General features: G+C 38.8%; 1 protein-coding gene across 1 annotated transcript in view; it reads right to left on the reverse strand.

Annotated features, from left to right (window-relative positions):
* Window positions 1-13,592, reverse strand: part of LOC115029053 (zinc finger protein OZF-like) — a 29,345-nt gene extending 15,753 nt beyond the window's left edge. Inside the window, exons 1-2 of the mRNA XM_029471263.1 lie at window positions 13,340-13,592; window positions 12,086-12,176 (exon numbers count right to left, since the gene is read on the reverse strand). The gene's annotated coding sequence lies outside the window, so the exon portion shown is untranslated. The remainder of the gene's footprint in view (window positions 1-12,085; window positions 12,177-13,339) is intronic.
* Between the last annotated feature and the right edge of the window lie 3,475 nt (window positions 13,593-17,067).

Below are 17,067 nucleotides of genomic sequence, written 5' to 3' on the forward strand. Positions count from 1 at the left end.
AATGTTTGTCCAGTCCTCACTTGCCCGCCCCAAAAAAATGCAATCTACCATGGCGGAGGAATCTCTGCAACTATGCTAATAGCTGTTTTGTATGAGAAGTAAGTGTGGCATTATAGCAAAAAGGCTGTAGGCTGAAGCTGGGGAAGGCAGGAGGAGAGGAAGAGTGAGGGAGAGTTGGGAATGACTGCTCAGGCTTTTAATGCCTGCACTGTTGTGGCAGAAGCAGGTAGCTCTCTAATTTCAATGACAGCAGAGTTTATATACTGATATCCAGCACAGGACAAAAGAACATTCTAAATGACAGTGGGAAAATGGAAGACCTAGAGCCAGAGGATGGAGAATATGCAGTGAAAAAACTTCTGAACTTTATTCCTCTATGTTCATTAGCAAAGAGTCTCAAAAGATTGAGTCCATCAGCATTTCATCAAGGCTGAGAGGGGCCCTGAGGTTGGGACTTAATTGAGTGTTATAGGCAGTTCATAGCAGACAGAGAAGGGGTATCTCCTTCAGAGGTGGAGTCATTTAAGGGTTTCAAGGAACAAGTAAGCAGCCTCCCAACCATGCTCAGATATGTATATTTAGTTAAATGTATAAATTTAGCTAAATTTAACAACAGAAAAAGGACATGAAAGGAGTAGAACCAATTTCATTTCTGCACCTGTCTTCTGCATTATCTGTATGAAAACTATTCATTGAATCAGGATTGGGTCTAGGATTGAAGGGTCTCACAGGTGCCCTCCTGATACCAGGCTCCCTGATGCTGCTCCAAAGAGTTAACAGCCCACATATTCACCCTTCTAATCATATGTGGGAAATTCTTTCACCTGTTCAATGCATTTGTCTCTACATTTGGTCAATAACCACATAAATTTCATTTTACAAGAAACATAATGAAATGAGAGATGCTGATGAACAATATGTGACACTCAGGGCACCTGTTACAGGTGGTCAGTGAGCAGCACTCATTGGAGCTGGCATCTATCTTGTGCTTCATCCTGAAACCAATCTTTTGTCTGGAATCTTCATGCCACACATTTTTAGTAACGAACAAAATTCTCAACTAATGTGCATTAGATTGCCGTTCTGCCTGATCTCTTTACTCAAGGTTCTATAGTAACTAATCTTTCAGACAAAGTAATAGAAAGAAGTGAGGGGCAGAGTCAGTGGGGATCCAACTTCCTGCAGTTACCATGCAGGTCAGTGTATAGCTTCTACAATGAAACAAGCAAGGAATTCAAGTAAGTTTCAAATATCACAGGTGGTTTTGCATTAAATGGCTTCTTACTGTACAATCTTGCATTTATTGATTAATACTCATTGATCAACAGCATTCATCAGTAGCAGGAAATCAAAACAGAACTTACACACGTGACAGGTGATCAGTGACACAGGGTAACATGTTCTCATTCAAACACAGGTACACAATCAACAAGAAGATTTCTGTTTTCTAAAGATTCAAAGCAATTTGTTTTTTAACAAAGTAATCCTAACTACATTTGGAATTTTGAGAAAGCACAGATCATTCAAGTCCCGCCAAACATTAAACTGTGATTTCCAAAGCAACTAAAATCATTATAATGGAAATTATTTTTTTAAAACACAGCAGAAATCAGTGAGAAGACAATATAGACAGTTTAAAAGTCTTCAGAGATATTAAATAATTCTTATCGAGGTCCTGCTGTCATTATATCAGGGGAAAATGACCACAAAAGGAAAAGAATATAAAGAAACTACTGAAGTCTTCACAGTCAAAAGATCAGCAAACAAACTTTGAGGCAATAATGCTTAAATGAAGATAATGAAATTTAGCCATTATTGCTAAGTACACAAAAAAGTGATACTAATGGAATAGCATCATACACATGCATAGTCAAATAAATTATGTCTTCTACTATTACTAATCATTACCACGGAAGGCAGGATTGAGTGTAATAGGTTAATCAGGAGATGACATATGGTAGAATATTCTAGAACCATTTCTTTATAAATCAAATGGGGCAAAATCAATCTCATGTCCCATTTAGTCTCATTGCTTTCAAAAACTTTTGTTACATTTTTATTTTAGTGTATGGGTAGTAGTGTTATACACCAGGTATGTACAAGCTCTGTGTTTGTGCATGGTGCCTACTGAGCTCGAAAGAAGTCATCAGATTTCCTGGAACTTAAAAAATCATGAGGTGCTGAGAAATAATCCACGTTTTTAAGACAAGCAAGTGCTATTTACTACTGGGACGTCTCTTCCATTCCCCTCTCCATCTCATTTCCACTCTCACTTAAAATCCTCACTAATCTTACTTCCGTTTCTCCAAAATATTCAATGATCTCACTGCTATAGATTTTCTCTCCCCCTTACTGGATTCTTTCTTCTGCTTCACAGTGGAACAGGTTTGGTGTATGACTTAGACTTCAATATTAAGAAAAAAATTCTTCAGAATTCATCTGAATTTCTAAGACATTACAGTGCCAGTAGACAAAGAGAATTCTACAAATGATTCCCTAACTATCCTGTAGTGTAAAACTACTGAAAATGCTCTGTAAGGATCCTAGAGGCGGTAGATGACACACAGGTCTTGGAGAGGTCTTCTTGATTGGCCTGCTTCACATGGCTTGTACCAGCATACCACCTGAGCTCTCTCCATTGTTCATATCACTGCTGTATCTAGTATGCTTACAAAGTATTGCTGCCTTTTACTTAAAGAGAAAATAAGAGAGATGGAGAGAACATTCAGAATATAACACTTGTCATACTTCCAGAGAACACACATATACACACACACAGACACACACATACAGACATACACAGACAGACACACACACACACACACACACACACACACACACACACACACAGGTAAAGAAAGCATCATGATAGGGTTATGTTGAAAACCAGAATACCCATCATTTCTGGGGATCATTAGACAGTACAGAGAGTTTACATATACAAAGCAAGTAAATACAAAGGATGTATCAGACAGTCTATAAGAAGAGCATCCTTAGCTACACAAAAATAGGTGGCTATAATTCTCCAGCATCACATATATGTACAATATCCTCTGAGCACAGTCTAAATACTCCCATTCCTCCTATGGGCATTCCACAGCCACATTCATGACTATTAACAGACCCTGCAATTGACAATTACTCATTTATTATATGCTGTGGGACAAAATTTTTCCTGAGGTAAAAAAGACCAAAGATATTAGTGACACTTTTGTGATATAGGTGAGGTATGGCAGTATTTCAAAGACTAAAGTTTTCCAAAAGTGCTACAAAGGATTCTCAGCAGTTAGGCACTGCAGTCCTTCAATATACAATGTACACAATGGCTTATTACATGACATAAATTCTGGTCTTTTTCCACCACAAATTTTTTGAGTAGCAGAAAGGATTTGCCATTATCACTACCGTTTAGATTTCTCTCCAGTTCAGATTATGTAATATCTTTTCAAGTGCAGTTGGGGCTAGAGAGATGGTTCACTGGTTAAGAGTACCTTCTGCTTTTCCAGCAGTCCATCACAGCTCTGTTCATATACCTGGTACCTTAAACCCTTTCAGACCAGGTGCTTTTTCTTCCTTAATTACCTTTGTAGAGTCTATTCCACTAGTTTCCCCCCACCTCACACTCCTAGTCTTCGTACTATCCCTGCCCCATAAAGACTGGTCCCTCTCACTCATATACAAGCTCATAGCTCAAACTGCTATGCTGCCTTGGACATGCTCTGTACAGCATCCACATATGTTTCCCGACAGCCTAGGCCTAAGCTGAGTCTAATTGTGGGAAACTGTACCTCTATATCAGGAAGTCAGTGGTCTCTCAGCCAATTCAACCCTACTGCTGAATTCATCCTGTGCTGTAGCTTTCCTCACTAGATGGTGATATTGTGATAGTGCTAAGTCATGAATAATTTTGTCTTCTGGGAAGAATGCTAAAGGCCCTCTAATATGCCAAACCGAAAATCCCTTTTGAAAATGTAGTTGTTTATGGAGAAGTTTGTGGCCATCTAAGGTACAGAAATAAGCAGTGCATTTGGAGCTGTCTTGAAGAATTCAGTTAGGCCATGCTCACAAACAAATGGAAAGTGAACAACCTTAGTGCATTACAAATGGGTTAAGACAAGAAAGGAACAAACTAAATCTGCAGAGATGTCATCCTAGCAACTAAGCAGCAGGCCTGAAAACCTCTACATACAAAGAGCAATCAAGCCCAACAAAGAGCACAGATAGCATAATAAATAAATAAATAAATAAATAAACAAATAAATTTAAAAAATCAAAGACAAGGCTACAATCAATGAAATAGAAATATAGAAACCAATACAGGAATCAATGAAACAAAGAGTTGCTTCTTTGACATAGTCAACAAGATTGATAAAACCTTATTCAAACTAACTAAAAGGTTGAGAGAAAGCATCTAAATAAGCAAAATCAGAAACAAAACAGAAACTGAGGAAATCCAGAGAATCGTAAAATATGAAAAACTTCTACTCAACCAAAATGAAAGATGTAAAAGAAATGGATAATTTTATCAGTAGGTACCACATTCTAATGTGATATCAACATCATATAAGCAAATAGAATTATCTAACCCCTAGCGAAATAGGGGTCATTAAAAGTCTCCCAACCACCACCACCACCACCAAGGAAGAGATGGTTTTAGCCCAGAATTATACTACTTTCAAAGAACAAAGAAGAGTTAAAATTAATACTCCTCAAATTACTTCATAAGAAACAGTGGAATATTTTAACAGGCCACGTTATCCTGATAACCAAACCACATACAGACACAACAAAAACCACATAAAGATGCAACTAAAAAGGGGAATTACAGACCAGTTTCCTCAATGAACATACATGCAAAAATACTCACAAAATACTTGCAAAGAGAATCTAAGAACACATCAGGAAGAACACCAAACATGACCAACCAGGCTTTGTAATAGAGATGAAAGAATACTACAGTATACAAAAATCAATAAATATAATTCACCATGCAAAACAAACTGGAAAAAATAAGACATGATTGTATCAATACATACAGAAAAGGCCTTAGAAAAATGTAACACCATTTCACCATAAAATCCTGTAGAAAAAAAAAATACAAAGCACATACTTAAATATCATAAAGACAGCTTACAGCAAACCTAGAATCAAGATCAAATTAAATAGAGAGGAACTCAAAGCAATTTCACTAAAATCAGGAACAAACTAGGCTGTTCACTCTCTCCATGTCTCTTCAAAATAATACATTTATTCTTACCTAGAGCAATAAGACAACAGAAAGAGATCAAGTAGATACTGGATTACAAAGGAAGAGGTCAAAATATTCTTATTTGCAAATGATATGACAGTATATATAAGTGACCCAAAAAATTCCACCAGGGAACTTCTACAACTGATAAAAACTTTCTCCCAGATAGCTGAAAGAAAATCAATGCACAAAAATCAATAACCTTCATATATAAGAGATACAAACTGATTTAAAAAATAAAAATCAAGAAAATAACACATTATACAATGGCCTCAAATAATATACAAATGTTGATGGTAACTCTATGCAACAAGTGAAAAACTTGTACAATAAAAGTGTCAAGACTTTGAAAAAATTGAAGAAGATATTAAAAGTTGGAAAGACTTCCATGCTTGTGGATCAAGAGGATTAAGATACTAAGACTACAACAAGAGATCTACAGATTCAAGGAATTCCTCATCCAAATTCCAACACAACTTTTCACAGATTTTAAATTGGTAAATTCACACTTATATAAATAAGCAAAAAAAAAAAAACCTGTAAAATAGCTCAAACAATCATAAAGAATAAGAGAACTTCTGGTGTTCTCACCATTCCCAATTTCAAGTTTTCTTCAAAACTAGTCCAAAAACCTCAAAATATTGGCAGAAAAGCAGACATGTTGATCGATGAAAATGAACTGAAGACCTAGGCATAAATACATATGGCCATCTAATTTTTGACAAAGAATCCAGGAATACAAACTGAAAAAAGATACCATCTTCAACAAATAGTGCTGGTCTAACTGGGTGTCTGCATCTAGAATAATGCAAGTGGATCCAATCTTATCACCTAGCACAAAATTCAAGTGCAAATGGAATAAGGACCTCAGTATAAAATCAAGCACTATGAATCTAACAGAAAATAGAGTAGGAAAGAAAAGTGAACATATTGTCACAGGAGATGACTTTCTTTAAAGGAAAAGAAAAAAAAAAAACCATCAATAGCACAGGCACACAGAACAACTAATAAATGGGACCTCAGAAAACCGAAAAGCTTCTATAATGCAAATGACACTATCATTTGGACAAAGCAGTAGCCTACAGTGTGGGAAAAGATCTTACACATTCCACATCCAATAGAGACCTAATATCCAAAATATAAAATAACTCAATAAACTGGATGTTAAAAATAAACAAATAATCCAATTAAAATGGGTTACAAATATAAGCAGAAAATTTTAAATGGAGAAACCTCAAGATAGTCAAGAAACATCTAAAAAATTTTCAACACCCTTATCCTTCAGGGAAATGCAAATCAAAACTACTTTGAGAGCCCATCTTATCCTTGTCAGAATAGCTAAAATCAATGATTCACATGAGAGCTCATGCTGGAGAGCGATGTGGAGCAACAGAAATATTCCTCCATTGCTGCTGGGAGTGCAAACTTGTATAGCCACTAAGAGAATCATTGTGATCATTCCTCAAATTGATGGGAATCAAACTACTTCAAGATCCACTCATACCACTCTACGGTATCTACCCCAAAGAACACTCCAACCTACCCCAAGGGCCCTTGCTTGTTCATTGCAACTTTGTGCAAAATAGACAGGAATTAGAATGGACCTAGAAGACCCTCAAGAGAAGAATAAAGAAAATGTGGTACCTTTACACAATGGAATACTACTCAGTTATTTTAAAAACCTGACATAATGGTTCATGTCTTCAGAGCCACCGATGCCTATTAAGCTGGCCCATTACAATGCCACCAACTTTATTAAAAATATAAAAAAGAATAAAACCTGCTAAGACTCAAGGAAATTGTTTAAAGATTTCCTTCCAAAATAGTTGGTCACAATTTCAGCAGGTAAGAGAAAAAGAAAAATCTATCAACTTATAAAGCAAAGACTATTAACAAATGATCAAATGGTATCAAATTCCAGAAAACTATATGATGAACATGAATGCATTTCACAAAACATGCATTACACATGTTTTCAAGCTCATGAAGCAATCAATGACAGAAGTTTAGAAAGCAGATAGATGGTGATACAGGTAAGCTTGAAAGTCCACCATTGAGAGTCTTTGCTGTCCTCAAATGCCCTGTCAGCCTGTATGCCACCATACTTTTTGCCATGATGATAATGGACTAAACCTCAGAAACTGTGGGAGTCGGGGGGAGGAAAATGAGTCAACTGAAGGGAATCCTGGAATCTCACTGTTGTTACCAGGCTCTTTAAATCATCCCTGATCAGTTCCCTGAGATATTTGCTTCAGGATCAGTCTGGCTGAGAGCCAGATTGACCAACACTAGTTTCAGCACACACAGAAAAACAAACCCTAACCTCTTGTTCAAGGGTGCCTCTAAATGCAGTTTGCTCATGGGACACTCCTTTGACTACCTGGCTCTTCTCTGGTAGAGACTGTGTGCCACCTGAGAGAACAGGTGAGACCACCACTTCTTCTCAAAGTCCAGACCCAAGAGGAACCCGTCCAGAGCCATCAGGACATAGCAATGGAGGAACAGCCAGGGACAGGATCCTTCTGATTTCCTTCTGCACCCCCAGAGCTGACCCTGTGCCACAGCTCTCCATACCCAAATCCAGCCAGGAGAGAGCTGGTCTCCCAGGAGTGCTGACACACCTGATAGCACAGGTGAGATCACTACTTCTGCTCAAATTCCTGGCACAAAAGGGACTCACTCAGAGTCTTCAGGACACGGGAACCAAGGAATAGCCAGGGATAGGATGCTTCTGGTTTCCATCTATACCCTGGAGTTGACCCTGTGCCACAGCTATCCATATCCAAATTCCACATGGAGAGAGCTGGTCTCCCAGGAGTACTGACATAGAGGCTTGCAGGAGGCACAAGCCACAGTCAGAGATAGCAAGACCAGCTAACACCACAGATAACCAGATGACGAGAGGCAAGTACAAGAACATAAGCAACAGAAACCAAGGCTACTTGGCATCATCAGAACCCAGTACTCCCACTACAGCAAGCACTGGATACTCCAATACAGCAGAAAAGCAAGACTCCGATTTTTAAATCACAGAGTGATGATAGAGGTCTTTAAGAAGGACATATATAACTCCCTTGAAGAAATACAGGCGAACACAGGTAAACAGGTAGAAATCCTTAAAGAGGAAACAAAAAAATCCCTTAAAGAATTACAGGAAAACACATCCAAACAGGTGAAGGAATTGAACAAAACCATCCAGGATGTAAAAATGGAAATAAAAACAACAAAGAAATCACAAAGGGAGACAACTCTGGAGATAGAAAACCTAGGAAAGAGATCAGGAGTCATAGATGTAAGCATCACCAACAGAATGCAAGATAGAAGAGAGAATCTCAGGTGCAGAAGATACCATAGAAAACATTGACACAACAGTCAAAGAAAATGCAAACTGCAAAAAGCTCCTAATCCAAACATTCAGGAAATCCAGGACACAATGAGAAGATGAAACCTAAGGATAATAGGTATAGAAGAGAGAGAAGAATCCCAACTTAAAAGGCCAGTAAATAGCAACAAAATTATAAGCAAAAACCTCCCTAACCTAAAGTAAGAGATGCCCATAAACACATGAGAAGCCTACAGAACTCCAAATAGATTGGACCAAAATAGAAATTCCTCTCATCACATAATAATCAAAACACTAAATGCACAAAACAAAGAAAGAACGTTAAAAGCAGTAAGGGAAAAAGGTCAAGTAACATATAAAGGCAGAGCTATCAGAACTACACCAGACTTCTCACCAGAGACTATGAAAGCTAGAAGATCCTGAGCAGATGTTGTACAGACCATAAGAGAACAAAAATGCCAGCCCAGGCTACTATACCCAGCAAAACTCAATTACCATAGATGGAGAAACCAATAGATTCCATGACAAAAGAAAAAAATTTACACAGTATCTTTCCACAAATCCAGCACTGTAAAGGATAATAGATGGAAAATTCCAACATAAGGAGGGAATCTTAGTGCAAGAAAAAGCAAGAAAGTAATCTTCTTTTAGCAAACCCAAAAGAAGATAGCGACACAAACATAGTCCCACCTCTAACAACAAAAATAACAGGAAGCAATGGTCACTATTCCTTAATAGAAGCACCTAAGGAAATGTTCAGCATCCTTAGTCATTGTGGAAATGCAAATCAAAACAACTCTGAGATTCCACCTCACACCAGTCATAATGGCTAAGATCAAAACCTCAGGTGACAGCAGTTGCTGGCGAGGATGTGGAGAAAGAGGAACACTCCTCCATTGCTCGTGGGATTGCAAGCTGGTACAACCACTGTGGAAATCAGTCTGGCAGTTTCTGAGAAAATTGGACACAGTATTATTACCAGAAGACCCAGCTATACCACTCTTGAGCATATACCCAGAAGATGCTCCAACATGTAATAAGGGCACATGCTCCACTGTAGTCATAGCAGCCATATTCATAATAGCCAGAAGAGGAAACAGCCCACATGCTCCTCACCAGAGGAATGGATACAGAAAATGTGGTACATTTACACAATGGAGTACTACTTAGCTATTAAAAAACAATGACTTCATGAAATTCGCAGGCAAATGGATGGATCTAGAAAGTATCATGTTGAGTGAGGTAATTCAGTCACCAAATTAGGCAAAGAGCATCATGGAATACCCACTAGACATGGAACACATGAAGCTCAAGAGGAAGGAAGACCAAAGAATGGATACTTCAGTTCTACTTAGAAGGGGGAACAATATGATCAAGGGAAGTAGAAGGTTGGAGGGACTTGGGAGGAAAAGAGAAGGGGGAGGGGAAAAGAGGGGAAGAATCAGGTATGGGAGGAGATGGAGGAGATGTACAGACATTCTCTGCCAGATCCTGACCAATACAGCTGTGGATGCTTGCAGCCAACCATTAGACTGTGCACAGGGACCCCAGGAGTTAGGGGAAGGTCTGAAGGAGCTGAAAGGGCCTTGTTTAGCATCAATGAGAGGGGAGGCCCTTGGACCTGTGAAGGCTGGATGCCCCAGTGTAGAGGAAATTGAATAGAGGTATGTAGCAATGGGGGATGGGGAACTAGGAGTAGCACCAAAAAGACCCAAAAGCCAGGAAAGCAAGGACTTCCCAGGATCCCACAGGGATGACATTAGCTGACCTGTAGAGACCATATCCAGTGGTTAGTCATGCCCTCCCACCCCTGTTGAGGGATGGGGCCACCTACCCACCTGCAAAATTTTCACCCAGAATTACTCCTGTCTAAAGGACAAAAGAGTGGAAGGGACAAAGAGTGGAACAGAGACGGAAAGAAAAGCCATCCAGAGACTGCCCCACCTGGGGATCCATTCTGCCTGCAGATGCCAAGAAGTGCTTGCTGACAGGAGCCTAATACAGCTGTCTCCTGACAGGTTCTGCCAGATCTTGACCAATACAGATGTGGATGCTTGCAGCCAACCATTGAACTGAGCGCAGGGACCCCAGAAGTTAGGGGAAGGACTAAAGGAGCTGAAAGGGCCTTGGTTAGCATCAATGGGAGGGAAGGTCCTTGGTCCTGTGAAGGCTGGATGCCCCAATGTAGAGGCATGCTAGGACGGTGAAGCAGGAGTGGGTGGGTGGGTGGGTATGGAAGCACCCTCATAGAAGCAGGGTAAGGGGGATAGGATACAGGGTTTGCAGAGGGGAAACAGGTAAAGGGGATAACATTTGAAATGTAAACAAATAAAATATCTAATTTAAAAAAGGGAAAATAGAATAAAAGAAAGAAAATAACTAAATAAACAAATAAACAAAGTCCACCTTTGAGAAAGGCAACCATGAATAGCACAAAGAGGCAGTAATGAGTAGGATGTCAATAGAAAACCAGCCATATAACAGCAGAAGAAGCACAATATTCTCAAATGCCATGCACCGCTCTCCAATGTGGCCATGAAAGGAGTCACCTTGGGTTGGTGATGCAAGCCTTCTATTCCAGCAGCACTCAACAGACTAGGGTAGCAGATCTCTATGTTCAAGAGAAGCCTATCTACAAAGAGTTTCAGAACTGCCAAGACTACCTAGACAATATGTCTAAATATGTAGTAACAACAATATAAAAGTCTTCAAGCCTAGTAAAGATTACAGTTTAAAAAATGTCTTCTCTAAGAACCTGGAACACATAAAAGACATGAATATTGAGTCACTGCAAGCATGTGAAGAAATATTAAAGGATGTTTTTAAGATTCAAAATACCAAAAAACATACTGACATTTTGAAACATTGAGAAACCAAAAAGGATTTTTAAAACTAGGACAAAAGCATCAAATGGAAGGGTGACTTCAAAAGATATTAAAACTATAGCAGTGCAAAGCATTGAGAATAGATAGGAAGACTAATAAGAGTAGATATCAATGGGAAGGTAATATAGACAAGAGTTTAATACTATGCAGAGATATTAAGCAAGCAAATATTATCAACATTCTGTGAGCACTATATTAGGAAATGGAGAAATTAAGCATAAAAGATACAGAACACAAAGGAAATGCAAAATGCTCTAAAAGTCTAAGAGCAGGAAAAACGGAGGCATCAACTGTTCTGACTAAACAGTATATTAAGATATAATAATGAAAATATTTAATATTGGTAAGATGATGTGATCAGTGGATGTGAGTGGGAGGTGGACAACATCCCTCACATACAAAACCAAATTAAATTACGTTTGCCTCTGTGTATTAATTCTCACAAAGAGAGTCTTCTAATACCTACCATGGGAACATTCTGACATTATTCTCAGTACAATTATCTAGAAACATTTGGAATGAAACAGAATCTGGCCAAACCAATTTCATGTTCTCTTTCTACTGTGAATTGAGCCCCTCAACATTCTTTCCTTAATCCCTCTACCATACCTGGATCCTTTGCTACAGCTTCTTCTCTTCACCATCCAGGGCTCTTAGTTCAAACTCACAGGTGAGCAGAACTGGCTGAGGAGTGTGACACCTGTGTGTGGGAAAGAGATTCTTCAGAAAGCACCCCAGAACTTTTCATGGAAGGAAAATACATGACACTTCCAAAAAGATAAATATGAAGGAAAGAGAAAATATCACAACTAAAAATGGCTCCTTTCCTGTAAGGATTTGAATGTAAGATGTGAGACTCAGTCACACACAGCTCAGACACAAGCAGAGTCATTCTCCCAGGAATCCTGGGGAGGAGCTGGGGAGACTGCAAGAAAACTATTGTCACCCACAGAAACCAGACTGCTGCACTTGTCCAAAGGGAGATCTCTGCACAAAGCCCTGTCAGCAGGGTCTAGGCATTCCTACTCCTCCTACGAGAAGTTCACAGTCACAGCACTACATGTTAACAAACCATGAAATTAAAAAACCAACCAAACAAAAAAACCCAAACAATTGTTTGACCACGTATGTAAGGGCAGAGTGCTTTTCTTCAACCAAGGAGACAAATTTCCTATAAAGGTGAAAGATCGTAATTATTCAAAAGATGCTTCCTAACACTTTATTTTAATCTATAGAGGGTTTTCTACTTTAATGGTGTGGTCTGATACACTCACACAGCAATACTGGGCTTCCCTGGAACTAAGGTATAACATTAAAAATTCAGCATATGAAGACGCATTTCTGAATGCTTTACTTACATCCTAAACTGCATACAACCCAGATGAAAAAATCATGGCCACTAAAAAAAAAATCTGCCTATAAATGTTAATGTTTACAGCAATAACAGTTTCGCTCAATGAAGTAAATTTTCTGGTTCAATAAAAACTGCACTATTTCCTCATATAATTATTGTACACAAAGTTATCTATGTGGATACCTGTTAACAGGAGCCAAAGGCATTCTCTTGAATAACCAGTGAGTAAAAGAAGGGAGTAAGAAAGCATGAATGAATTTATTGTCCCGGAGCTTTATAACTGACACGAAAGCAAACAGCAGATCTAATTTACCAGATTTTTAACGTGTTACTTTATGACTGATTATTCGGGTAAGTGTAGGATAAATGAAAAGAACACTATAAATTGCAGTTCATAAGATCTCAAACTGCCCCACAACTGTAGGATATCCACAATAGAATCATTGAGAGCTGCTTCCTTAAGCAGCTGCACACACCCCTCTCCACTCCCACCCGGCAGCTCATCTGACCTGGGAAGTTCCAGGGAAGCCAGGCTGCGGTGCCCACCGCTGCGCTGCTCACTGCTGACTCTCCCAGGCCCACTGCCAGGAAACCGGGTCTGAGGAGAGTTTCCCGGGGTCCAGAGAGATCTAGGACACCGGTTCTCTCTGGGAAACCAGCCCACGGTTAGGCGCCGCGTAAAGCATTCACGTAGGAAGGGGCGTGAGGATTTTCTTGTCACTCCGGGCAGGAAATCTTTTGTCAGTCTTTGGAGCAGCTCTCTTAGACCCGCCCACCACACCCTGGTTCCGGTGACGTACCTCCTCTGAAGAGTATCAACACCTAGTTGTTTTTGTAGGATCCACCCACCTTCTTTCTTTTCGCTGTCACTTTCCGGGTCGTTCCAGTGACACCCCCCCTGACTCCCCTACCCCCGCCTCGGGATTCTGGTTCCTTCCACTTCATCTCAGGCTTCCAGCCACACTGCTCCAGCTGTCAGGCATGCATCATCCTAATATCTGATAGTTCTAAACCTCTCAGGTAATAGATAGGCAGCCTCATTTGTTAGCTTGGAATACAAGCTTCCTGGGCTAAAAACCGCACAACAAAATATAACCAGCACCCTAAATTCCGTTTTCCTTTCTTCCATTCCCAACACAAAATACTAAAAAAATAAAAAAATAAAAAGTCTGGCTCCCTCCGAAAACCTGACTCAAAATATACATGAAGTATAAGAAGGACTAATCATATGAAAATGTGGATTAAAAGATTTGGGAGAGAGAATGGTGAGAGGGGAGCTGTGGAGCTCCGGGGACAAAGGTGACTATAGAAAGTGCAACCAGTAGAACAGGGCAGTGGGGAAAGCATGGATAAAGTCAAACTCAGCAGCATTGTCCTGGCCACAGTAGCAAAGAGAATAGAAAATGCAAATAGTTTTTCAAGAATATTTTTGTGTAAATAGTCTAACAATCATATTACGAAAGAGAGCATCAGCATAAGTCCCAGTTCATATTAGAGAAAATATAGTGATAGCACAGAAATTTTGATAGCCAGAAAAATAAAATGATATCATACATTTTACAACATATACAATTCTATGTACAGGGGATTCAGGGTCAGGATCAGGATGGTAAAGAAAATGGACATAGAGCTGCATGAATTTTCAAGGGAAAGGGCATTTGTGCCTGGCACATCACTTTATCCCTCTTGTCTATAACATACAGGCTGGAATTTGGATAAAGAATGTGTTGAATGTATAAATTTCTTTGGGTAGGATGGACATTTTTACTATGTTAATCCTCCTGATTCATGAGCACGGGAGATCCCTTCAAGTTTAAATATCTTCTTCAATTTATTTCTTCAAAGACTGGGGGTTTTATCATGAAAGTCTTTCAGTTGCTTGCATAGTGTTGTGCAAAATATTTAATCCCAACCTTAGTTTCTACCCAGCCTTTGATTATTCACTTCCTGGATAAACTTCCTGGATAAAAGAACTCATAATCTTTATAATAAGCATTATCAGCACCAGAGCTGGGAAGTTATCTATTCTCTATGACATTATTAAGTCTATTTCACAGCTATTAATCCTGTTATATTTTCCCATGTTTTATCTGGGCTGCTTTTAACTCCAATTAGCCAGCCAACATGGCCATTATTCTAAGACTCTTAGCCCATAAGTTTTCCTCAGTCTCCACCTTTTTCTTCCTCCCCACAGCTATTCTTTGTTTCCCTCTCCCAAGCCTATCTCTCATCTGCCAGTTATTGGCTGTAAGCATGTTGATTTGCCAGTTGGGGTTATCTTGGGAAGCAAGGTTAAAGAGCTTCACTTGGGTGCCTGCAGGTGCTCTGATTCCTAGGGGCAACTTGGCCTTGGGGCCACTATTTAGCATTAAAATAAAAACAAAAAGGAAGCCTCAAGAGCATACAGATAATACCAACATATTTTTGAGGCAATTGTGAAAAGTGTTGTTTTCCTGATTTTTTTTTCCCCCTTCGTCCTTCTGTATATAGAAAAATCTCATTGTGCATTAATTTGTTATTTAGCTACTTTGGGGAATGAAGTTCCCTGGTGGAAACTTTTGGATCACTTATGTAATAAATAAATAAATAAATGATAGTAATCTTATCATTTACAAATAAGGATATTGACTTCTTCTTTCCAATCCAATATGTATCTTCTTGATCTCCTATGGTTATCTTACTACTTTAACCAAGACTTCAATTATTTTATTAAATAGATATGGAGAGAGTGGATATCATCAGCTTGTTCCTGATTTTAGTGGAATTGCTTTGAGTTTCTCTCCATCGAATTTGATCTTGATCCTAGGCCTGCTGCAAGATGCCTGTATTATGTTTATGTATTTACCTCATATCTTTTATCTGCATAGGACTTTTATAGGGAAGGAATGTTCATTATTGTCGAAGGCCTTTTCAGCATGTAATGAAATGATCATGCCTTGTTTTCAGTTTGTTGTGTGGTAGATTGTATTTATTGATTTTTCTATCTTGAATGATCCGTTCATCTCTGAGCCAAAGCTACTTGATCATGTTTGCTGATCTTTTCCATGTGTTCTTGGATTCTCTTTGCAAATATTTTATGAGTATTTTCCATGTATACTCATAAGGACATTTGATCTGTAATACTCTTTTTGGTATGTTTTTATGGTTGGGTATTAGGATAACTGTTGCCTAATAAAATGAATTAGGCGATGTGATGGTTTGTATTTGCTTGACCCAGGGAATCGTATTATTAGGAGGTTTGGCCTTGTTAGAGCAGGTGTGTCACTGTGGGCATGGGCTTAAGACCCTCTTTCTAGCTTCCTGGAAGTCAGTCTTCCACTAGCAGCCTTCAGATAAAGATATGGAACTCTCAGCTCGGCCTGCATCATGCCTGCAAGGATCCTGCCATGCTCCTGCATTGATGATAATGGACTGAACCTCTGAACCTGTAAGCCAGCCCCAAATAAATGTTTTCCTTGCATTGATCATGGTGTTTGTTCACAGCAGTAAAACCCTAAGACAGGCGATGTTCCTTCCTTTTCTCTTTTGTGGAATAATTGGCGACTATTAATTTTAACTGTTCTTTGAAAGTTCTAGAATTTTCTCTAAAACCATCTGGCACTGGGTTTTTTGTAGTTTGCAGATAATTAATGACTGTTTTAATTCCACTGGTGGTTAAATATATCTATATATTTATCTGATATTGATTTAAATTTGGAATGTGATAGCTATTGATAAAATTATCCATTTCCTCTTGATTTCTCCAATTCTGTGGAGTAGAGGCTTTTAAAGTATGTCTTAAGATTCTCTGGCTTTTCTGAGTGTCTGTTATTACATCCCCATTTTTATTTCTGATTTAGTTAATTTGGATACCCTCGCTTCAACTTTTAGTTAGTTTGGTTACAGGTTTATCTATCTTGTTAATTTTGTCAAAAATCCAACTCTTTATTTCATTGATTCCTTATATTTCAACCCTGAGTAAGATTATTTTTTGCTGTCTACTCTTCTTGGCCCTGATTACTTTTTTGTGAGGAGTTTTCAGTTGTGCTGCTCCATTGCTACTATGACATCTCTCCAGTTTTAGTTTATTTTTTCACTTTTGTATTGACGTGTTTTAATTCTACATAGAAGTGTTCATTTTCTATGTGTTTGTGAGCATAGTTTGTAACTGCATTCATTAATGCTGTGCCAAAAAAAAAAAAATACACTGCTTATTTCCACATCTTAGAAAGCCACAAGCTTCTCCACAAACCACAGA

The sequence above is a fragment of the Mus caroli genome, chromosome 17, assembly GCF_900094665.2.
Source record: "Mus caroli chromosome 17, CAROLI_EIJ_v1.1, whole genome shotgun sequence".
NCBI classification, from domain to species: Eukaryota; Metazoa; Chordata; class Mammalia; order Rodentia; family Muridae; genus Mus; species Mus caroli.